At 40.3% G+C, this 25,527-nt stretch overlaps 2 long non-coding RNA genes across 3 annotated transcripts; one reads left to right on the top strand and one right to left on the bottom strand.

Annotated features, from left to right (window-relative positions):
- Positions 1 to 6,705: 6,705 nt before the first annotated feature.
- On the top strand, positions 6,706 to 7,322 carry LOC116086451. Its single transcript, XR_004116935.1, has 2 exons — positions 6,706 to 6,857; positions 7,058 to 7,322. It is a non-coding gene; the product is annotated as an uncharacterized LOC116086451 (long non-coding RNA).
- Positions 7,323 to 8,577: 1,255 nt separating this feature from the next.
- Positions 8,578 to 16,619, bottom strand: LOC116086450. 2 transcript variants are annotated; one of them, XR_004116934.1, is made up of 3 exons: positions 16,519 to 16,619; positions 15,957 to 16,143; positions 8,578 to 8,992 (listed from the first exon to the last, which is right to left on the bottom strand). It is a non-coding gene; the product is annotated as an uncharacterized LOC116086450 (long non-coding RNA). The 2 variants fall into 2 exon arrangements; XR_004116933.1 differs by lacking the exon at positions 16,519 to 16,619 and having other exon boundaries at positions 15,957 to 16,355.
- Between the last annotated feature and the right edge of the window lie 8,908 nt (positions 16,620 to 25,527).

Raw genomic sequence — 25,527 nt, forward strand, 5'->3', positions numbered from 1 at the left:
TTGGAGGGTGGCACAGACATTAGGTTAGGGTAAGAATTTGGTTCATTAACTGTGATAATTTTGAAAAGAGAATTTCAGGTGCAGAAGATACCATAGGAAACATTGACACAATAGTCAAAGAAAACACAAAATGCAAAAACTTCCTAACCCAAAATATCCAGGAAATCCAGGACACAAAGAGAAGACTAAACCTAAGGATAATAGGCTTAGAAGAGAGTGAAGACTTCCAACTTAAAGGGCCATTAAATATCTTCAACAAAATTATAGAAGAAAACTTCCTTAACCTAAAGAAAGAGATGCCCATGAACATACAAGAAGTCTACAAAACTCCAAAAAGATTTGGACCAGAAAAGAAATTCCTCCTGCCACATAATAGTCTACAGATTCAATGCAATACCTATCAAAATTCCAACTCAATTCTTCACAGACTTAGAAAGAGCAATTTGCAAATTCATCTGGAACAACAAAAAACCCAGGATAGTCAAAACTATTCTCAACAATAAAGGAACCTCTGGTGGAATCACCATCCTAGACCTTAAGTTGTACTACAGAGCAATTGTGATAAAAACTGCATGGTATTGGTACAGTGACAGGCAGGTAGACCAATGGAACAGAATTGAAGACCCAGAAATGAACCCACACACCTGTGGTCACTTGATCTTTGACAAAGGAGCTAAAATCATCCAGTGGAAAAAAGACAGCATTTTCACCAAATGGTGCTGCCTCAACTGGAGGTTAGCATGTAGAAGACTGCAAATGGATCCATTCTTATCTCCTTGTACAAAGCTCAAGTCCAAGTGGATCAGGGACATCCACATCAAAGCAGATACACTGAAACTAATAGAAAAGAAAGTGGGAAAGAAACTCGAGCACATAGGCACAGGGGAAAATTTCCTGAACAGAAAACCAATAGCTTATGCTCTAAGATCAAGAATTGACAAATGGGACCTCATAAAGTTGCAAAGCTTCTGTAAGGCAAAAGACTCTGTCAACAAGACAAAACGGCAACTAACAAATTGGGAAAAGATCTTTACCAATCCTATATTTGATAGAGGGCTAATGTATCCAATGCAATCCAATGTATACAAAGAACTCAAGAAGTTAGACTCCAGAGAACAAAATAACCCTATTAAAAAATGGGGCACAGTGCTAAACAAAGAATTTTCAACTGATGAATACTGAATGGATGAGAAGCACCTAAAGAAATGTTCAACATCCTTAGTTATCAGGGAAATGCAAATCAAAACAACCCTGACATTCCACCTCACACCAGTCAGAATGGCTAGGATAAAAAACTCAGATGACAGCAGATGCTGGAAAGGTTGTGGAGAAAGAGGAACACTCCTTCATTGCTGGTGGGATTGCAAGCTGGTACAACCACTCTGGAAATCAGTTTGGTGGTTCCTTTGGAAATTGGACATAGTTCTACCGGAGGATCCAGCTATACCACTCCTGGGCATATACGTAGAAGATGCTCCAACATGTAATAGGGACACATGGTTCGCCATGTTCATAGCAGCCTTATTTATAATAGCCAGAAACTGGAAACAACACAGATGTCCCTCCACAGAGGAATGGATACAGAATTGTGGTACATCTACACAATGGAGTACTACTCAGGTATTAAAAACAATGAATTTATGAAATTCTTAGGGAAATGGATGGATCTGGAGATTATCATCCTGAGTGAGGTAACCCAATCACAAAAGAACTCACATGGTATGCACTCTCTGATAAGTGGTTAATAGCCCAGAAGTTCGGAATACATGAATTACAATCCCCAAACCACAAGAAACTCAAGACGAAGGAAGACCAAAATATGGACGCTTCATTCCTTCTTAAAAGGGGGAACAAAATACCCATGGAAGTAGTTGCAGAGACTAACTATGGAGTAGAGACTGAAGGAAGGGCACTCCAGCCTGATATAGGCTGTCTCCTGAGAGGTTCTGACAGTACCCGACTAATACAGAACTAGAGACTCACAGCCATCCATTGAACTGAGTACAGGGTTCCCAGTGAAGGAGTTAGAGAAAGGACCAAATGAGCTGAAGGGTTTGCAGCCCCTTAGGACAAACGACAATATAAACTAACTAGTACCCTCAGAGCTCCCAGGGACTAAACCACCAACCAAGGAGTACACATGGTGGGACTGATGGCTCTGGCAGTATATGTATAGTAGAGGATGGCCAAGTCAGTCATCAATGAGAGAGGCCCTTGGCCCTGTGAAGGTTCTGTGCCCCAGTGTAGGGGAATACCAGGGCCAGAAAGCGGGAGAGGGTGGGGTGGCGAGCATAGGGAGGGGGGAGGGAACAGGGGTTTCTTCTTGTTGTTTTTTGTGTTTTTTTTTTTTTTGAGGGGAAACTGGGAAAGGAGAAATCATATGACATGTAAATAAAGAAAATATCTAATAAAGAATGATGAATAACTAGTATCACATGGCCTTATTACTTTCCATCATTTCTACATCATTAATTGGTAAAGTGTGTGTGTGTGTGTTTGTGTGAATTATTTGAGTACTCACTTGCCAGTGAGCATGAGTGGAGGCCTAGGACAAACTCCGGTGTTAATGCCTCCAGCATATTTGAAACAGTGTCTGTTGTTATTTTCTACTAGGTGTGCCAGGCTAGCTGGATCATGAGCTTCCCAAGATTTTGCTGTCTCTACTTCCCATCTTCCTGTAAGGCCTCTGGGATATCAGATGTGTGTGCTTCTGAGCCTGGCTTTGTGTAGCTGTTGGGGATGTGAACTCAAGCCCTCATGCTTGCCTGACAAGGCCAGTGCCCAATGAACCATCTCTCCAGCCCCAGAAGCAGTAAATCTTGTATTTCCATGGTACTTTCTGATTACCCATTTTTAATCTTCTTTAGTAGACTTGATAGCAGCTTGTATACACAGACAACAGAATAAGTTTTTAAAAGTTGAATTTCTATGTGTTTTATAAAAGTAATATTTTATGTGATATACAGAGAGCAATTAGATTGTATTTCTAGTTTTTTTCTTAAAAAAAATAAAATTAAACTTGACTTTTAATCTCACCTTTTAAAATTACTAGCTCAATGTCTTTCAAACCTTAGTGTGCGTAGACTTACATAGAGTGTATGTTACAGCATAGATGGCTTGGCTCCAAGCAGAGTTTCCGATTCTGTAGGTTCAGGGAGAAATCCTAAAGTGGCCTTTCTAACAGGTTACATATGAGCTGATGCTTCTGATAAAGCGATTGAAATTTGAAAGTATCAGTACAGTATATAAATATTTTTTCATGAGAAGTTCTTGTAAAATTATTGTTTCAGAGGAGTATTTTGTGCATACATTTAACAAAGTAGAATTTGGGAGAAATTTTCAACCAGTATTCTTTTAGAAACATCAACAATCACTACGTTCATGTATGTGGGTTTCCCTTTCCTCTCAAATGTGGGCATTCTCAGATCAGGAAACTAGAGTGCCATGCTGGGAAAGGCATTCCCTGTGGCGTCTGGGACCTGGGAAGTCTTGTAGCTTCTGTTTTGTCCTCACTTACTATTTCTAAGAAATCCAAGCTCACTAAGCCTGCATTATACTCGTGTCCTGGCCCTGCAGCAGAAACTAGAGAAGATGCCTGAGTGTTTGCGTCTCGAAAATGAATGATAGCAGCAAATGAGGCCCACAGATGAGAACAACTCGGAGGGAGACACACAACCTGGGTCCATGGTGGCTCCTTCTTGTAAACAAAGGTCCGTTCTTTCAGACTGTGTCGTTTTAATTATGTTGTGATTTTACAGGGCTTCATGGATACTGGTGAAGATGCCCATTATTTATAACCCTGCTTCTTGGGATAATGTACTGCGAGTGCCTAGTTAGTTAATTTATAAATCAACTCGGGGGAACTCACCCATCGACAAGCTGGGTACTGTCTGTCCAACAGCTTCTAAAGTTTAATCATCTTCTCTCCTAAACCGTCTTGTTTGTTTACAGTATGACAATGATGGAGCAGTCGGTGGAACTCACACTTCCCAGCAGACTTTGTTTATTCACGTGGGGTGGAGCCAGTGATGTCAGATCTTTGTGTCATTTGCATATCCTCCTAAGGGTCAAAGGAAGGCTAATCCATCTGTCTAGTTAGCCAGATTGCAGGGTTATAAGCACCTTCAAGCGGCAGCCTATCACTTCTGGGCGTGTGTGGCTGGGAGGCATGTTGAAGAACAGTTTTAGGAAGGAAGGACCAAGAAAAGGGTCACCAGCTGTGGCATGAAGTGGCAGCCGAGAAACAGTGGTCAAGCAGGCGTGGTTGTTCATTTTACCAAATTCTTGTGTTGGCAACGGTGTCGACAGTGAGAACAAGGTGAGTGATTCTTAGTAGGGAATGTGGTAACCTGTTTTAACCAAATGCAACCTTCAGTAAGCTGACTTCAAGTCAGGGATCCCGATGTTCTGAGAGACGATCGTTAGGATCAAAACTAGTCATTACTTAGGTATCCCTAAAGAAACAGAACCAATAAGAGGTACACAGATTTAAGAAGAGGACATTATATTAGAGGAATTGGCACATGGGACTGTGAAAGCCTCTACAGCCCGTGGTCTATCACCTGCAAATTGTGGACCTGAAAAGTGGTGCTACAACTCAGTCTGATGCCAAAGGCTTGGAAACCCAGAACACTGATATTTAAGGACAGGAGAAGATGGATGTCTTAGCTCAGGAAGACACAAAACAAGAAGCGATTCTCCCCCTGCAATGTTGTTCTACTCAGACCTGGGTGGACCGGAAGACACTCACATTGCTGCGGAAGTCTCTCCTTTCCTTCTCCCGGTCACTCACATCTTCCGCAGTCTTGGTCACGGGCATCCCTGAGCCCAGTCAATATAATGTACACAAACATGTAGCACAGCATCTCTAGGGGGAAGCTAGGAAACCAGGCCTGGGCGGAGGAAAGAAGGTGAGTGGGGATGCAGTCACTGCAAAGCTCACCTCAGCCTGGCCTGAAGATACTGCTGTGTTTTATAAAAAGATACCTAATGCAGTCTTCATCAAAGAAGGAACAAAACTGAAGCCGTTACATTATATGACATAAAAACATGTTGTAGAGCTAGAGTGACCAAAACAACATGACTTACAAACAGAATGGAGAGAAATAAATCCACATAGTACAGCCAATGAATCTTTGAAAAGTACACAATGGGAAAATGATTGTATGGCTTTTTTTTTCTTTTAAAAATAAAGGACTTTAGAAAAATGGGTAGCCATATATAGAAATATGAATTTAGATATTTATACTACCATAAATAAATCAACTCAAGACTGGAATTATAGATTTACATTTAACTCTGAATTTAGATATGTTTAACATATCTAAAACACTGACACTTAAAGCATCATTTTCTCCGAAAGATTTGATTCTTTCTTTTTGAGAATTATCATCTTATTGTTGAAAGCAGAAATGAAATACTCTAGTTTAGCAGTGACTAAATAACACTTAAACATAAGCTCTTAGGGTCACATCAGTTTCATTTTGTGGAGGCTCCAGAGGCTGCAGGCTGGTCTTTTCTTCCGCCACTAATTCCTCACTCTGTCTGCCTAGGTCGAATGGAGACCTATTCATTCCTGTTCACCAAGAAGATCTTCCTGAAGACCCAACCTTACCTGGCCTTTGACCCTATGGGTCTCCCCTAAATCCACCTATAAAGGATTTGATGCCAACTCTGGCCTTGGCCACAGCCTCTAGTGCCTGTGCTATTTGTCCTCTACAGTAGGTCTTTCTCTCGCTAGCAGCAGTGTCAAACCATGCGTGGTGTGCGTGGGAATGACTACCTGTTGTCCATGCTTCTGAGAAGCTTCGGGCTACCCAAGAAGGCTAGAGCCTCCTGTCTATGACCAACACAGTCCCAATACAACATTTCTCCCTTTGTCCCCTGCCATCCCTAGGCTGATGTGGTAACGGCCTTTTAAATCATTGGTTAGAAATGGGGCAGAGCATGCTTATGGGCTTGGGTGCCAGCCTTTTCCATGTTAGTTGAAGGGAGGAATAGGGCAGTGCGTGCTATTACTCCTTTCTTCCTCTCTCAGACTTCCCAGGGCCAGGCTCCCAGGTTCCTCCGTCCTCATGTACAGACCCGCTCCTCCTTCCTGAGGCTTTCTACTTTCCGCTCTGTAGAAGAAGCAATGTTGGAATTTCTATGGGGAGAATAGAAAACAGCAGTTTAGTATTCTCAAACATCTTTTCTATCAGCTATGGCACACGCGATGAATTAGCTTCGCTCTTCCCTCCTGCATCCATTTTCTCTATGCAATGCATTCCCGTGATTTTTTTTCTTTTGCTTTAATTTCTCCTGACTTATAATGCCTCTGAATTAAACATCTTACCAAAGGAGGAGGGAGAGCCTTTCTTCAACTTTGCAAGTAAATTGCAGGATTTAATAATTTAAAGACTCTTTTATTTTTTTTCTGTTGGTTGAAGGAATAAAAAAAAAAAAGCCCTTGCTGTAGTTAAATGTCTCAGAAATTGAAATATTCATACACGGAGTCATTTATGATATAATTGTAATGGGTACTTTAAAGCCCATGGTATATGATCAGAAGTCTGAGAGGTCACAAGAGTAATTTAAAATCATTAATATTAATGACTTCTTTAGTCATTCAATTTCTTTTAAAATCTCATCAGCATGTAGTTTTCTTTCATCCCCCCACTAATAGACCATTCCTGTCCGCTGACGGCTTGACACTGTTTATACAGTGCTTGCGTTCCAAAGTGCCACATGCTTGACAGTTTTACTGTTCTGTTTCCTCCTGGCCCTGTAGAATTAGCATCACCTGGAGCTTGCTATGCTGCATCTCAGCTCACCACAAACATTCCACATCAGAATCTGGAGCTTTCCCGAATCCCCAGGTGACCTGGTGAACCCTAGATTTCGAGAAGCACTGGCCAGCCAGCGGCACCAGGGCAAAGCCTCCAGAGAGACAAGTGATTGGGTCAGTATGTTCTTGCAAATCGCTTATAACAATAACATGGGACAGACGTAAATCACTCCTTTCTAGTCTACCTTATGTTTTTCAGATTCGTTCCCATTTCTTCACCTAATTAAAAAGTAGACAGCTGTTCCCCAGGAGTACCTGAGCTATGCCTCATCCAAGCTGTCAGGCATCATCATTAGTCAAGCCTTTCATCTCAGCTGCAGCATAGCTTCAAGTCAGCAGTTCTCTGGGCCACCTGTTACCACAAGTTATATCAGGACACTCCCAAACAATCCTTTCTTCAGTTCTTTCCTCCCCCTTCACCCCTAGTTAAAGCCCATGTCAATTGGAAGCAACAAAAAAATGACTTGTTGAAAGTAAATCTCTATGAAGAAAAGCAGCTGTGGTGTAGAGGGGAACTAATTTTATCGAGTCTTTTTCCTTCCTCCACACCAGTTAAGACCACAGGAGGGAGAGGGCTGGGAGGGCAGTTTATGAAATTTCCCGTGGCCTACCAGGAGAGACCTCTATCGACAAAGCAAATGGAGGAACTGAAGCAAGGTCTTCCCATGGAGGGCAGCCCCAGCACTGCCAGGAGAATGGGGGAAGACTGGTTTGGTTCACCCTTCCCACTCTTGCTATTCTCTCCCATGTCACTTCTCCATTCAGCCTCCTCTCCCCCATTGCTCTTACCTTGTTTGCATTCCAAGAATGCTTCGGAGCCTCCACTTCATTCTCTGCACCCACCCTTTTCCTGTGCCACAGTCTTTTGTTCCTTGATTAATTCAGTCACTGGACTTGGTTCAGAATCCTGGCCTGAAGCCCGTTCCTTTGATGACTGGAGCCCAGAATGCACACACAGGCAGGCACAGGAGTGTGGAGCAGAGGTTTGGGAAGCGGGCTAGTGAGGTCATAGACTTGCATATTTGGTGATAGGTATGTGTTCCTGGCAGATACCGGGGTCTGGGTGCATGCAACAGGATTTTCAGGTGCTTATGTCCTTGGAGTGATGAATTGGATAGGAGCAGATAAAGAAATGATTTGTTGAGAAATAGTACAGTACCAAAGGGTTTGGAAAGCAGAGAGGAGAGTTAGATGCTCCATGGCGCTGTGTGGGAAGGTTGTGATGGTTTTGAATCACTGATTCTCAACCTTCCTTAATGCTGTAACCCTTGAAAACCATACAAGTTGTGGTGACCCCTAACCATAAAATTATTTTGTTACTATGTCAGAGCTGTAATTTTGCTAGTTATGACCCGTAATGTAAATATCTGACATGCAGGATCTGATATGAAGGATATCTGATATACAGCTCCGAGGGGTAGGGACCCACAGGTTGAAAACAAGCCTTGACTTTCTTGGGCATCTGTATACTAAATGCTTTACCATCACCCATCAGTCAGCCATGGTGTGTGTGTGTGTGTGTTGGGGGTTGGGTGGACTGGTGGTGGTGGCTGCAGCTCTGCTCTGCCAACAGGCTTCTTTTACATTCTAACTTTGAACTGACTCTGTCCCAAATTTCCTGCCACAGAGCATGTGCTATTATTAGACATTTGACAATTATAAAGATGATAGCCATTAGCTACCTTGGATGTCTACATCCTGGTCATTTGCTTAGCACAGAATTTTGAATCAAGTAGTATCAGTAGCAGCAGCAGCAACAGCAGCACCATCATTATTGTCATGATTACACTGTGAAATGAAGGCTATGATGAGGAAACTAAAAACAACTTCCACAGCTAGCAAACTACTGTATCGGGATTCACACTCATCTTTGGGTCTCTGTTCTTGATACAATAGCCTGTTTTCCTTCTGGTGACTCATCAGATGAGCACAGCATGAATGCAGACATGCCTAATGACACAATGAAGTAAAGTGTGGGTGTGGAGCCAGGTAGCACAGGGTGGCACTAGGAAAGCCTGCCTGGATGCCATGGAATATTTGTTGTGGGCTTAGAATTGAGGGGTAGATAAGATGCTGAAAGTAGGGGCAGAAACCAAATAGGATCCAGGAGAAGCAGAATAGGACGATGGACAGTTGCACACCCTCAATTCAGGTAGAAGTGGTGACCTGGAATAAAAGTCACAGCCTGAGACCCAGCAGTTAGCAACTAAATGTTAGGATGAGAAGTTTCAGACAAGGAAATGGAGGAAGCCTGTGATCTCACTTGACGTGCGGATTGTGCGGACTCATGGAAAATCCTCGAAAGCACTTAGAACTAGCCCCAGAGACTGGGGTGGGATGCCATATGAAAGTGGAGAGGAAATCCCAGCATCATAGTTTTCCAGAGTTTCCGCTGTAGTCCCTGGAGATCTGAGTGGCAATTTCAGAGAGCCCAGTGTAAGGCAAGTGTGTAATGGACCCTCCAGGAATCAGGACCCCAAGTAGATCACAATGCTCTGTGAAGCCAGCCTGCTCTCCTGTCTCTAGGACTTAGGAAAAATACTTCTTTGCTTAAAAGGCATTCAGATGCTGTCCGCATACTTAATAACAATCTGAACTCTCCCTGTGGTCCCAGAACCCTGTCTAATGTGTTCCCGAACCTACAGCCTGTCAGTTTCTCGTTCGTTCAATTTGTTGTCAGGGTTACTCAAAGGGGACGTTTGTGTTTGGGCCTGGAACATTCCTTTTGGCGTGGGAGTGTTTTGAATAGCACTGGATATTTAGCACCCCTGGCTTTTATTTATGAAATGCCAGCAACTGCCCCCATGCTATCACATGACACAATGAACATGTCCACACAATTTGAACAATGCAGTAGAATCCTGACTGTGTCTCTTAGTCATACTGTGAGTGTATTATGTCAAGCTTTTTCCTACCTAAGGCTATTACCTCACATTAGATGTTTTTTTTCTACAAAGGTTCTTACCATTTCTTGTTTTATCGAGGTGGGGGAGGGAGATGGTCTCGGTACTCTTTTGCCAAAGAGCATTTTTTTTTCTTCTTTACTTCAAGTGCTTATGACTTTTTATTCTTGGCCTCTGGTGTTCTCCTTCCAATGGCTTTGAGACTATTTGAAGGAGAAGTTCTACTTGGAAGCTACTAATGTGTTGCTTGTACTCATTTATATGAAGATAAATGTGAGTGTATAAGCTCAAAGAATAATTACATCTCCCTCCTGGAAAACACATTTTAATAATGAAAGGAATCTTCACTTCATCAAGATGAACTGCAGAGTGTAAAATCATAAATATAAAGTGCAACACTGAATATTCTTTAATCTTAGTCTATCCTGAAGATAATGGAATCCCTAGAAGGTCCTGAACATTGCTTCCTGATATTGAAGACTGCTGAGGTAAAAATCACAGCTCAAAGGGCCACCCACGCCGTGTTCTTGTTACGTAGCTCTGTGAGCCATAAACATGACAGGAGCTTGTGGAGTGGTATGTACATCTTGGGAATCACTTCTCAAGCTCCTGTGCTCTGCAGGGATAGAAATCAAAGAATTGCCAGAGTGGCACATGTGTGGCATTCTTGTGATGAAGGAGAATCCTTTTCAGAGGCTTCCTGTTAGAGCACTGGCTAATTCTAGGGTATGGATCCTTCAGTGCTCATTCATGACATTAGGGAGGTGATTGAAAGATCAGTAAGGGGCCATTCAAATCTTGACAATAGACTTAATTTGTTTGGTTTATAGTGCCACTAATTGTTTCTTTTATTATTGTCAAGCACATAAAAATGTCATGATGGATTTCACCATGCACACATGTCTGGAGATTTGTTGAGAAAGACTGGGTTTTTCTTTTTTTCTTTTTTTGCTTTTGTTTTGTTTTGTTTTCAAGATAGGATTTCTCTGTGTAACTCTGGCTGACCTGGAACTCACTCTGTAGACCAGGCTGGCCTCAAACTCAGAAATCAGCCTGCCTCTGCCTCCCAAGTGCTGGGATTAAAGGCGTGTGTCACCACTGCCTGGCAAGACTGGGTTTTTCAAACCTTCCTCCTCTTGAGTCTCCCAGCAGTATGCATTTGAGATTTCTTTAGGCTTCTCATGCCAGGATTATTTTTTTCTGACATATTTAAGTTATAGAACTAGTCTCACTTAAATATAAAATAGATATCATTAGATAGAAAAATTGAAAGTATATGTTATACCTAAGTGTCTGTTAGCTTGTGAATTGTATGGTACTTCTTTAAAAGGAAATAATTAATTTCATCTACAATAAGGGGGACTTTATGTAATTGGCTGTTAGATGTCATTCCATTATGATTGATAAATACTGCATATTATATAATACATCATGACGTCCATAAGATTAGAGAGTAATCAAATTCCAGGGCCAAATATGGATTTCTAAGAACAATCTGAGATCATATGCAAAAGGATGAAAATGTGTGCATTCTTTTCCTGGAAGGAGAAACCACAGTGCTCATTAGACCCTCAGGAATCTGACTGCCTGTCCCAAGGCTTCCTCCATAAGCACAATCATTGATTTCCTTGAGGGAATTCAGTTCCAGTGATTTCCTTAAAAACTTTGCTAGTGTATACCTTTGGTAGCCCCTTGACCTCAGTGGATGATGATATTGACTTACCATCCTGAAGGTCAATCTTGAATAGTAGGTGTGGAGCCAGGGAGAGGAAACGTACCGAACAGTTGCATTAAAAGCCATATAAATTCTTTCTCTGTGTGCTTGTGCATGAAATATTTTATGGTGTACTTGTTTCCATGGCAACTAGTGCTTTAGAATATCTTACTCTTGTAGGATCTAGTATGTTGATTTGATCACCTTACTTTCTGGTGTGTCTTTGGGAAATGGCAAGCTTGAGGGAAAAGAGTTAAGGGCATCTTCAGTATAAGGTCAAAGTAAAAACATTTGTTCTTTTTGACAAGAGTCATTCAGAATGAAAAACCAACTCTATTTCTTCCTTGTCTGCTGAAATTACCAAGAAAGAATTATATCTATACTAATACTATATTTAGAGGTAGATTGAAAGGTTTTAGGGCCCGAGGCTTATACAATTTAGAACATATATTTAAGGAAGATATTAAATTTTATGAATTCAGTCATGGTAGGACCTTTTCAAGGCCTTGAGCAAGTGTTCAGTTTCATCAGCAGTACCCCACAAAGACCCATTCATGAGGGGAAAAGACCTAACTTTGAAATTTTGGCATTGTGAACATTGCCCATGTTACTTTAGTTTGTAATTACTCTCACCTTTCTGACTACTATCTAGCCAGAAAGTCATTCAATGTGACTTTGGGGTGTTTGAATCCTAAAAAGCTTGAGTACCATGGTGTAGTTCAGGAAAGTCCATCCAGTTTACAAATTAAAGAAAGAAGGAAACTGAGTCTAGAAATGGAGGATGCTCTAAGAAGTGTCCTGGCTTAGGAGGGGAAAACAGAACAGAAACTATGCTCTGTAATGCAAGCCTTTGTTTTAAGAGAATGATTACTTCACAATTGTTGACTGAAAGAAAACCATTTGATGCTTGAATCTCTTCAATCTCTAGAAAACATGGTAATTCAGTTCTTGTAGTTCCAGTTTGGTTTTTTTATGAGCATTCCAAAGAGTTTGTTGTATATACAACTACTAAGAAACATAAGCTGACCAAAACACTTGGGGAAATTGATTTGTGTTCATGGGCATGAGATTGGTATCTGATCTGGAGACTGACTTAAGTGAATTCCCTTCCTCAGAGTGAATGTGTATCACAAACTTCACTGAGAGCCTGGGTAGAATGAAAAGATAGAAAAAAGGAGAAATTGATTTTGGCCAACTGAACTTGGTTGGCCTGTGTCCCAGTTCTGGGGTTTCCCCAGGTGTCCCTTTGGATTCTTCGGTCTTTAGTCTTATGTTAGAGTTATATTATGACTTTATAAGGTCAGCTATTTGGAGATGATAGGCTGCAGAACTTATCAGCTTCTATATGCGCAGAAAACCAATAACCAGCACTCCAACCACATCTCTGCCTATCATTCTATTTTTCAGGAGGACCCTGTCTTGTTTTCAACGTGGTCTAAGTTAGAGTTATCTTGAAATAGAAACCCCAATTGAGAAAACACTTCCATTAGACTTCCTGTAGGCCAGTCTGAAGGACATTTTCTTCTTTTCTTTTTTAAAGTAAAGATTTAAAAAGTTATGTATATGACTGTTTTGTTTGTGTAGATGTATGCATGCTATGTGTGTGCCTGGTGTACTTGAAGATCCAAAGAGGCCAGCAGATCTCTGGAACTAAAATTAAGGATGGTTGTGATTCACCATGTGGATTCTGGGAACTGAACCCCGGTCCTCTGCAATAGCAATTATGTTCTATTAACCATTGAGTCAAGTTTCCAGCCTCAGGCATTTTCTTAATGAATAATGTGGAAGGACCCAGTCCACTGTGAGATATGTCCCCCTTCACCAGGCAGGTGGTACTATATGATATAAAAAGCAGACTGAGCAAGTCATAGGGAACAAACCAGTAGTAGAATTCCTCCGTGGGCTCTCGTTCCTTCTTTTGGGTTCTTACCCTAACTGTCCTTCATGATGGACTGCTGACTATAAGCTGAAATAAACCCTTTCATCCTTAAGATGCTTTTGGTCATGGTGTTTTATTACTAAAACAAAACTTAACCAGGATAAGCCCCAAGTAATACACTGACTAAAGATTTCTTTCTTGAACCTCTTCCCTGCCCGTGTTCTTTGGCTGTAGTGGGGCTGAGAGATTTTCTTTCTCAAAGGGGCCTTTTAGCTGTAACTTTGGGCTCTTCTTCCTCTATCATTTAAATATTAGTTAATATCATTGTCTTCTCACTTTAGAAGTTGATATTAATGACTATGAATATTTGCTTTCATCTTTACTATTCAACCATGGGCACAAGAACTCTGTTGGAAATATTCACCTTCCACTGTGGTTAGGATAATCTGTCAATACCTATATTATCACCTGAGTTCTCTGTTCACAGCCTGGTTTTGGTTTTGTGTTTTCATTCTTGATGAGTGAGAGTTCTGTCTATTGAGCTATTAAGTTAGAGGTATAATAGTAAGGATTCTTTCATATGTAAGTGTTTTAATTGTGTTACATGCTCAAATCTCCTCAATGTATCTAATGCCAAAGTTCTCATTTTTCTTCAGAAATTAATGTTGTAGTCCTCTAACTTCCTCCTTCTTGCCTTAGCTTTTTAACTTATCTTCCGTAAGACAGTTAGCTAGTCTTTTCAAACACAAAGCTGAGTGTTTCACTCCTGTGAGTGAAATCCATCCATGGTTCTTCATGGACTCAGAACTGTGTTCCAAACTTCTATGGCATGTAATGCCTACCCTGCATGATTGGTTTCTGCATTTTTATTGACTGCTTGTGTCTTTCATGTGCACTACCAGAATGTTGGAATCCAATAGGGACCCAAATAGCCATGTTTTCTTTTACTTTTCAAGTAAGCATTTCTAATAAGAATAGGATGGCCAACTCTTCTGTATGCTTGCTTCAGCCTTGTGTGTCTCCTCCATCACTCCAAACCCTGCATTTCCAGGAAAGCTAAAATGGCTTACCACTTTAGTTCAAAATATCATTTTTGCTCTAGATGTTCCAACTTATATTTTGAAGATCTGTTTAAGATGGCTTCTCTTAGAAATAACCTTCTGATCTATCTTTTTTTCACTCCAGATTGAAACATGTAATTTTATTATTATTATTAATTTTTATTTTATGTGCATTGATGTCTATCAATACAGACACAGCCTGTATGTCTGTGTGAGTGTTTCAGATCCCTTGGAATTGGAATTGCAGATATGAGCTGCCACATGGGTGCTGGGAATTGAACCCAGATCCTCTGGAAGAGTAGCCAGTGCTCTTAACTGCTCAGTAATCTCTCTGGCCCAGTAAAGTAACAAAACAGTTGACATTTTGTTGCTGCTATTCTTGTTGTTTCTGTATTCCCCACTCCAAGATAGGGTCTCTGTGAGGCTCTGACCATCCTGGAACTTGCTCTATAGACCAGGATGGCCTCAGACTCAGAGATATCCACCTTCCTCTGCTGAGATTAAAGGCGTGCACCACCACCGCCCAGCCTGAAACATGGATTCTTGTGTATGCCTCAGAAGGAAGGACCGACTACATTTGGTTGTCGTCTGATCTTGCCATGCTCTGTGCTTTCCGAGGAGAGATGTCTTGTCTTGTTCCTCCGCACAGCTCTTCATTTCATTAGCACTCAACTGATCACTGATTGCTATTTGCTGTGCAAAACTAGAAAAATCCAGAACATCTCTTAACTTTCAGTGAGCATCACTACCATTTTGGTGAGTAGACTATAGCTTTCAGAGTTTCCACCTTTGTAATGAGATGTCTTCTTTCACCTCGTTTACTATCGTCATTTAGCCCCAAAATAGTGATTCTTTTCTAACTATTATAGTGGATGCCATTTAATATGTTTAACACGTGAGTATCTCCTCCATGTTTTTTTTTTTTTTTTTTTTTTTTTTGTCTTAAAAGATTTAGAGATGTTTGGGAGATTTAAATATCTTTTCAAACAGGATTTCTTAAAATATTTTATAAGTCCCAATGCTATGAAAACTATGTCTAAAGCAAAGAAGGTTTGACTTCTGCTTGCCAGAAGTGTATAATCCAAGTGGCAAGGCAGGAACATAGGAATTAAGTACAGAATGTTTTCTTAGAATTTCAGAGGCAGGAAGGCTCGGGGACTAGAGAACAAATCACAGATATATAATCTAACGACCAGATTTCCCACCCCAAAAAGTACAGAATGTTTAGTTGTTAGAGATAACTAGAGCTGAAGTATTTAATTTCTTAGCCGCCAAACACAACCCAAAGAAGGCATGCTATTTGAAACACAAAATCTCAACCTCATTCTCTTTCAGTGATAACTTTTTTTATCTGCCCTGATTTTAATTTTTAAGAAATTTCCATGTCCCACTATTCCTTTACAATAAATCCTGTTTTTTTGTTATTGACATAATCTCATTTATCAGAGAATGCTAATAATATTTAAATGTGCTCTTACACCCTGCATGACGCTGACTTCTACATTTCTTTTGCCATTTCTAGTAGAGAATTTTCTCACACATTTCTCACACTTGATTGTTTAGTTATACTTACGAGTGAGGCAATGAAAAGTCTGTTGGAAGCTGAGAACCCAGGCACTCTTTGCTATCTGCTAATGGCTTTTCCAGGTTGAACATGTCCTCTCTAGCTGTCGCCAATGTGATGGATTTAAGCAGTAGGACCCATGGGAGTGAGTAGGCCACAAGCTCTTTTCTTTCTCTCCTCTGTGAGATCAAAGTCCCTATATAGAAAGGCTTCATGCATCAGATTCTCTTACTCCTTCATGGTCCAGCATGTGAGAGCATAGGCCTGTTCCCCTTCAAGAAAATGCTCCAACAACACACTCTCTTAAAAGCAGAGACCTGGCTGGGCAGTGGTAGCACCCACTTTTAATCCCAGCACTTGGGAGGCAGAGGCAGGTGGATTTCTGAGTTTGAGGCCAGCGTGGTCTATAGAGTGAGTTCCAGGACAGCCATGGCTACACAGAGAAACCCTGTCTCAAAAACCAAAAAAAAAAAAAAACCAAAAAGCAGAGACCTGCTCTCATCGCAGCCAACCTGCCACACCCAGTGATCCCATAACTATGAGAAACTAAAATTCTGTTCCTTATAATTACCCAGCCTTGGGGTTTTGCACAAGAGACTTCCTGAAGGATAAACAGAAGGGATAGAGTTTTCTCCAGGAGCACTCAGTGTTTTGGAGTGTGTTTTCTTTGGCATTATTTGATGGTTTCTGGGGAAGAATTCTCTTAACATTCTGTTCTGTGATGGAATCTATGTCCCTCTGTTCTATGCAAGGGGAGTGGAGAAGACAGCTGGGAGCTATGGCAGTTCTGTTCTGAATTCAACTCCCCACTCTTGTACCCCCTCCTCAAGTCTGTTGTATAATTCTGGGTCTTCTGGGTTGTGTGCACGCAAGCTCTCCAGAGAGTAAGCACCTTCTTTTTTCTGGAATGGGAGAGTGGTGAGGGAAGAGGAAAAGGTAACTTCCAAGCTGCGTGGGGGTTGTTAGGGAAGGCTGAGAGTTCTCGCCCTTCACACAGCCTCAGTCAGCGCCCCTGGCTTTAGCTGTACACTGATTCCTCTGTTACTATTGTTCCTTCTCTTGTCTGTTCTCACAGTTCAACTCTGTGGCTATGAGGCTCTGGGTATGGATCTTCCCTTGCAGGACCTTCATAACTTGTTTCGTATATTAAGGCTACTGTTAATCCCACTTCTGTTTTCTATCTTTTTAAAAAAGATTTTATTTATTTTGTGAATGCGAGTATATCATTGCTCTCTTCAAACACCAGAAGAAGGCATCGGCTCTCATTACAGATGGTTGTGAGCCACCATGTGGTTGCTGGGAATTGAACTCAGGACCTCTGGAAGAGCAGTCAGTGCTCTTAACTGCTGAGCCATCTCTCCAGCTCTGTTTTCTATTTTTTTTAAAAAACCTGTCAAAACCCATAACATCTGTGGTATTTTAGCCTATCTGTTTCCTTTTATGGCTTATGTTTTCTTATTTCCAATTTTTAAAATGGGAAGCATGCTTATAGAATAGGGAGAAATGAATATACGTGTTCAGTCTTACTCTCAATATGTTCGATTCATAAATTTACTCTCTTTCTTTCTTTCTCTCTTTCTTTCTTTCTTTCAATAAAGTATTTCTCTGTATATTCCTGGCTGTCCTGGAACTCACTCTGTAGACCAGGCTGGCCTCGAACTTAAGAGATCCATCTGGCTCTGCCTCCTGAGTGCTGGATTAAAGGCAATTTATTTTTCTCTAATTTGACAGCTTTCCTTGTTTTATTCATTGCTTTTTATTTATTTAATACTTTTATTTGAATTCTTTTAGAAGCAGAAATACTTTGAAATTTTATTATGGGTTGTGTGTGTGAATGTGTGGCTTCAGGTCCACATGTGTGCACTGGCACATTTGTGGAGGTCCGAGTAAACTTGGAGAAGTCCATTCTTTCCTTCCATCTCTCCACAGGTTGAACTTAGGTTGTTAGGGTTTTGTAGCAAATACCTTACCCCCTGGACCATCTTGCAGGCCAGCAGAAATACTCTTTCTACCTTCTGTCTAGTAATAATAAATTCAGTAACATATATAGTTAGCACTATAGTAAACTGGAAGCTGTCGTCCTTGGGAATTTTAGGAAAAAATTTAAATGCAAATCCAACAGTGCTGCCGGAGTTTCAGCTTTGTTGTCCATGGTTTCAGTTACCCACAGTCAGCTGCTGTTGACATTATTGAGGAAGTTACAGATGTAATTTGTTATATGTTCATGTGAGGCACTTCTATGGAGAAAGGCCGTTTATGTCCTTGTTCTCACTACAAACAAATAAATTAAAAAAAAAACTTCAGGCTTTGTTGATTTTGTTTTCAGTTCTCTAATCTTTTCCTCTCCATGTCCTGCTTGGATTACCCTCGCTACTCACCAGTTCTAGTGAAAGGAGAACACCTCTTCTCTCTCATTGTAGCCGTACCCCAGCCCATTCTCTACTCCCCACTGTCCTGGTGGGATAACAACAGGTATACTTCTAACCTCAGAACAGAAGTTGTTCAAAACCATCCAGGTTGCTGAAGTTTAGAGGTTTGTGAGTCCCTTGGGATTATGTATCAAAAATAAATTTACTGGGCTAGAAATATTATGTAGTGGTAGAATATGTGTGAGGTCCTGGGTTCAATCTACAGGATTGAAAATCAATCAACCAAACAATCAGTTTGGTTAAACATTCAATCAATCAATCAATCAATCAGTCATCAATCAATCAATCAAAACCCCTCACTGCTTACTGTTTTATCTCAGAGCAATGGCCCGCGTATTTTATTGTGTCCTTGAAAACATCTGTGCTATTCCATTTATTAGTGAGTGCTCCCCAGAGGGTGATGTGGGTGAAGAGTCCTGAGAAAGCCTGTATTCTATTACTGTATTCTATTAGTAAGTATTCTATTACTTCTCTAGAAATTTGCCCATCAGAAATCCAGACAAAACCTGCTATCAATTCCCGTGCTCTCTCCCTTCCTAAAGTTTCCTGAAGTGCCTGTAACACTGACTACTGACTCATTCATCAGAAAGCAGATTATTAAAATGCAGGCATAAATACAGTTTGCATATCACAAAAGTCATGCAAATGAAGGAAAGCTCTGCAAGAGCCGATAGTAATTTTCCAATTAAGTATGACCAATGTGGCGCTCTTTGATATCTTCGTCAGTATTCAAAACTCTCAGATTGCCATGCCTACCTATGTTCTATGGGGTCACTGCTTTTAAACACAGACACCAGCAGAGACATTCTTATCCAACTCAGAATGCAGGGTTTGACTGTTTCCTATTTGTACAATTATGGAGATTTCACTCCGTTTAGCACTTTTATGTTTATGTACATGAATATTTATGGGGAAATTGACTTGAGTATTAAAAAAAAAGAAATTGTCATCCAGCTTCCTTGACTTCATCAGGCTGTTTGTGCAAGGGGTATTTCACAAGCACACAAGTTACAAATCAAAGCGATGTGACACACTTTTATATTATCAGGCAGCATGGGGAAGGGAAAAAATGAAATGAAGTTTGTGATCTTTATTACTCAAGGTGACAAGTTAATGTGTGGGTGATGGTGTGCAGCTCCCGAATGAGATTTGTCGTATCCCTGGAACTGTATAAACTGTCGAGAGAGAGGGAAGCGCCCATGCCACAGACCGATTCACTAGCGCTCCTGAGGAAGTTAGATTGGAAACTTAAAGCCTACAATTGTTTGTAGGCAGTAAAATGTGTGAAGTGGAGAGTGGGAAGGAATTGTAGCTGCATGAGGAATTTTAATGACCTAAAGTTTCTTTTCTTCTTATTAATTTAGCACAAGGAGGGCAGCGAGACAGGGAAGCCATCAATCTTGCAGATGTCTTTTTCCTTTACACAGGGCAATGAATGGCTGATTTGGCACAAGCATTAAAGAGCAGGGAAGCCAAAAAATAGAATCAAGTAAAAATGATTTCATAGTTGTTATTCTTCCTGAGAATATCTGTGCTCCCAGAAGCACATGTCATAGTCAAGAAAATGCCATTGGAAATTCAGGCCCTGCGCGGAGGGGCTGTTGGTCATTTGGAAAGATGTGCAACTGAGTGAGACAGACATCTCTAGGGACTCTGTAAGGCCTACTCAGAATTCAAGGCTGTGCCCCTCTTGTTTGCTCATAAGACAGGTGAACTAAGTTTCTTGCTGGCCAGGGAGGGGAATAGATTCATTATTATCTCCTTTCATATTGGTTTGATCTCAGAGAGAATTACCGTTCCAGATAGGACTACAATGTTCTTTTCAATATACATATTGGAGTGTCTCTGTCCGGATTAGCTGGTAGGAATAAAATAGGATAAACTTAAAGCACTTGTCTGCCTAAATGGGCCAAATATTTCTGCTGTGGTCCAGTGAGGGACTCCTTCCTTCCTTCCTTCCTTCCTCCCTTCCTTCCTTCCTTCCTTTTTCTCTTTCTTTTTTCCTTCTTTCTTTATTCCTTTTTCTCTTTCTTTCTTTCTTCCTTTCTTTCATTTCTAATTTAATTTTATATGTAATTTAATTATATATGTATGTGTGAGTACATGCATGCATGTGCACCACAAATGTGCCTAGTTCCCCAGAAGGCCAGAAAAGGGAAGGAGATCCATTGAACTGGAGTTGAAGGCAGGTGTTAGCTGCCATGCTAAGATATGAACCTTGGTCTTCTGCAAGAGTATCAAGTGCTCTTAACCACTGAGACATCCCATTAGGCCCATATTCCATTTTTTCTGTGCCAATTTCAACCTGTATCTTTTGGAGGGGAATAGTGTTGGACCTTGTAATCCTGTTTTAGTTGTGTTAGAATGAGTTGGGAAATTGCTTTAAAATCATTGTTAAATCTCAAGATTTAGGTTTGCATGTTTTTATCCTTAATATAGGGATCCCTTATTTAAACTGCTTCATCTTTTTTACTTTACCATTTCACAAAGAAATTTTTTTGGGTCTCTTTGGAAGAGTTCAAAACAGACTTTGATTATAAGCTTGCTGTGGACATGGTCCAGACTCCCTACCTTTAAAATAAGACAGCACTACTAGATTTGACACAATGAAAACACAGTGCTTGCCATATCAGGCCCTGTTTTCACTCATTTAAAAATTATTTGACTATGAAAGATCAGAACTCACAGGCTTTTACTGTTCTATGAAGCCAGAGAGCAAAATGGCCTTAAAAGGAACACTCAGCTAGATTCAAGAACTCCTGTTCTATATCAAACACCATGACAGGTATCAGGGAGAAAAAAAGCCAGTGCTAGACTGTACAGAGAAGTAAAGACACTCACCCAACAACTCCAACCTATGAGACAATAAGAGATGTGATAGAGAATTCCAGCCCGAGACTTCAGTGTCAATTGATTTCTGATCCAGTTCATCTCATCTGCCAAAGAAAATATTTATGCAGGATGAAATGTCACCTCTCTGCATCACTGGAAATGACTATTTATCAAGTTGTCACTTACTTCGATAATTTTACTAGATATTGCCCAACAGTTGGTATTCAGAGTAGGGTGCCTTTGACCTATAAGCTCTGATATTCATAATGTTCAGTGTCCTTGGCATTCTGTACACTCTGGTCTTTCATTAAAGGACTAGACAGTTGATTTCCGTGGGACTTACCAGTAGGCAAGTCCTCATAGTTAATAACCTTATTAGAGCTCTTCCTCATCCCATTCAACTCTACTGAAAATATTTACTGGACACAAATTGAGTTGCTCCTAAAGTTTTCTGAAAATAACAATATCCTTGATTTGCTTTTTTTTTAAATCTCAAAGTTGATTTTTTTTTTTTTTTTAGTTATCTTAGAGGTGGTTTTAGCCTTGTTTCCACTCAAAAGTTGGAAAATGATACAGAGCAACAACAGAGTATCCAAGAAGACTCCCAGTGAGGATCCAGTACTGATAGTGTAGGAGAAGCCAGAGGCCTCCGACCAGACCAGCAACTCATTGCAATGAACATTGGTGAATGAAGTTTTTGGGTTAAAAGAGTATTATACTGTATGACATACAATGACACACTACAGCTTCCGTGATGAGATGCTTTTATTTCTTCTTGTTATTTTTATTTTCTTTTGGCGGAGAAGTTGCCTTAGGAGAAGGCAGATATGGAGGGATGGAGAGAGGAGTGAGATTGGGGTTTATGATGTAAAATCCACAGAGTCAATAAGAAGTTAGAATGAAAAGTAAGAATCGGTTACATATTTCAATGTAGAAGGGCCTTGAGTTTCAGAATTCTTATGTACTGATAAAGGAGAAACTAGGGTATCTCATATACTTTCCTGTATGGCTTGTGTCTGCTCTATGTTACCTGTGGCATTAAGAGTTGAAACTAATGTCTGAAAGCCATGCCCAGATTCTCTCCATTGTCACCTACCTCAAACCCATGAGCATCTTCTTTGGCTCTTCATGCTCTGACCTTCAGTTTCCTATCTTGCTCTTTTAGGAGCTGACATCCTTAGAGTTGCTATAGAAACCCTACAGAGCCCATTTCCTTCACTTCATCCATGTCTCTCAGTAATGTGTTATGTCTACTTGCCCAACCCTTTTAGCACACAAACTAGGAACTCTTGTAAGTACTGTCACCAGGATCAGATGATATTTCCTCCTTAAAAGTCACATCACAGAGAGGGACCAGGGTGAAGGGAACTTAAGCAGTGGGAAGAAATCACTGGAGAGTATCAGAAGCTTTCTACACCTGTGTACAGCTTGTGTCTCTTCAGTTAAAAACATGTGGAGCTTGGGTAAGGGTGAGTGAATAACTTGAAATAATAGTTTTGTGATCGTGGGTGGTAATATTGTTTAACTTGCATTCCTGATACAGATTTTATCTGCACAGTGTTCTAAGTCTTTTGAGTCTTACAGAATGGGCCTCTTGAGTAAATTGCCTTACTCTCCTGAACAGAGCATAGGCAGGTTACTCATTTTAACTGTAAAGAGATGACGACTACTATATCTCCATGGGGAATGTTTAAAAATACATAAAGCAAAATTACATCCCCTAAGTACACTGAGTCTAAGAGCAGGCAGTCAGCCTGCCAAGTTTTGCTTTGCCTTGGAGAATCAGAATAATTATTGTAAGCTCAGACAAAGCTAGCTTTCTCTTGCAGGTAGATTTCTGATGATTTCCATCCTAGACTCTGACTCAAAAATCCTTTAGTTTCTTGATGGAGCTAAAGAACATTGCTGCGCTGAGGCCAGAGGGGGGCACCAGATCATCATGATTGATAGAAAGGCTTAGCTGAGCTCTGCAGAAGGCCCAGGCATCAGGGCCTGCAGAGTCTACTGTGAGCATTTGCATGGAAACATATTGAGGTTTCTCTGTTTACCGACTCTACCTCCAGAAGCCCTCACCCAGCGTGAGGCCCTGGAAGTGTTCAGCTAAGGAGGATGCCACAGTTGGCAGGATCTGTTTGATCTGTTTGTAACCATTGTCAATGAAGCCTCTGCATCTTTCCTATTTCAGTCACAGGATAGAGATGAGCTGTGAGAGGAAGGGGATACCATCTTGCTGTCTGCTTGGAGTATGGGTGGGCAGGGGTGGGTCTTTTTTCTCCTAAAGATGGAAAAGTTGTTCATTGTTTTCTAGATTTAATTATGGTGTTGACGAGGGAAGGGGCACACTTTTTTTTTTAAAGATTTATTTATTTTATATGTAAGTACACTGTAGCTGTCTTCAGACACACCAGAAGAGGGTGTCAGAACTCATTATGGATGGTTGTGAACCACCATATGGTTTCTGGGATTTGAACTCAGGACCTTCGGAAGATCAGTCAGTGCTCTTAACTGCTGAGCTATCTCTCCAGCCCAGGGGCACACTTTTTAATGTTTTTATGAGTGGCTTCATTTGCCATATTTCTTAAAGAGGTTTTCAATTAGAGGACACCTTTCAAAACGATCCCATCACAGCCCTACATAATGTAGTCTTCAATCAATCAATCAATCACTCCATATCTCACCTTGAGTGGTAATTAACTCTTACGTGCCATCTGCAACTTGCTGATGTTTTTATGTACAATGAGTTCATTTAGGGCAGTGGATGAGGGCAGATATCAAAGATTAGAATGGTTCCTGGACCTGGGTAGGACAGAAGAAATGACAGTACTACAATATGAGATGTAAATGAGTTATTTTATTTAAAACAGAACTTAGAATCTGGTCTAGAATTTCATAAGTACATGAGAATAAATGTTTAAAGATGAGGTAGACCTCTGTGCCAGTCCTATGAAATTGATATTTTACCAGGGAAACTTACTAACAGGTGATTTTAATATGGGCATATATTCATATTTGTTTCTTATGCTGTTTCCATCCAATGTTTCAGGATGCATGTGATCTCTTAAGCTGATAAAAACCTTTGCAAGAGAAGTTCTACAGCAATCTCATACAAAGAGCATATTACAGTAAACTCCAGCATAATTTATTTAACACATATTTATATAGCACTTACCATGTGCTATGGACTCTTTTAAACACCATGTAAATATTAGCTGACTTAATCCTCATTATAACGTGAGAATACTGGTGGAATTTCAATTAAGTGATGTGAGAAAAATCCTATAGCCCAGTGCTTGAGATTATAAATCCTTCAATAAATATTTGTTGGAAGAACGAATACCTGAGAGTGACTCAATCAATCAGTCTGTCTTGTTTGGCTATCAAAAAAGCAAACAACACACCAGGACAAGATATTGAGTGGCGTAATAGGTTCAGAGAAACTGGAAACACCGGTATTCTTTTACAGCTGTGCTCAATTGGTACCAAGGTGCCCTAAATAATTCTGCCTCGTGGACAATCACTTGTTTTTATCATTGGCTTAGATCTTTAAATATAGTAGTATCTATTATCTTTGGTGAGCTGAAGATAGCTGAATTTAATTTATCTTTAATATTTTGTTCATTGAATCTAAATTTCATTTTGTCATTATTTGAGGTTTGGAGCAAAAAGTATTACGGTCCTAATTAAGACATTAAAATTTGTTGATTTTTCCCTTAAACTTTGAATTGTATCTTTTTGCTCTAACACAAGAAAACATTTGTATTATGTTAGTTAATTTGTCATCAGAGATTAGTAAATGAGCATTTACTATTTTGTATTGCTTTATTATGACTAAAAATATCCACATTCTAATTCTGGAGGATGTTTCAGACACTATATGGGGACAGTTAAAAGGTAACTGCTAGTTTTTCATGAAGCTCTGCTGTGTGTGTGTGTGTGTGTGTGTGTGTGTGTGTGTGTGTGTTTCGGTTTTTGAGACAGGGTCTCACTCTCTAGTCCGGTCTGTCCTAGAATTTAAGATCCTTCTGCCTTATTGACCTTAAGTCAATGTTTTTATTCAGTATCCGGTGGCTCCGATCAATTGTAGGTTCTTTTTAGTCTCACTAAATTAATTGTGTTTAGCTTAAGTCTTACCTGTTGAAACATAATTAACATGACAGAAAAGAATCTGTTCCTGTATAATGGCAATGTAGGCTTCAGCTGCCCCAGCCTATTCCCAAATAGTGTCTTAAACAGCCTGTCTCTTTTATCTCAGTCTTTATTTTTTTTTATTTTAGATATTTTCTTTATTTACATGCGAATTTCTCCATTCCCAGTTTCCC

The sequence above is a fragment of the Mastomys coucha genome, unplaced genomic scaffold, assembly GCF_008632895.1.
Source record: "Mastomys coucha isolate ucsf_1 unplaced genomic scaffold, UCSF_Mcou_1 pScaffold12, whole genome shotgun sequence".
NCBI classification, from domain to species: Eukaryota; Metazoa; Chordata; class Mammalia; order Rodentia; family Muridae; genus Mastomys; species Mastomys coucha.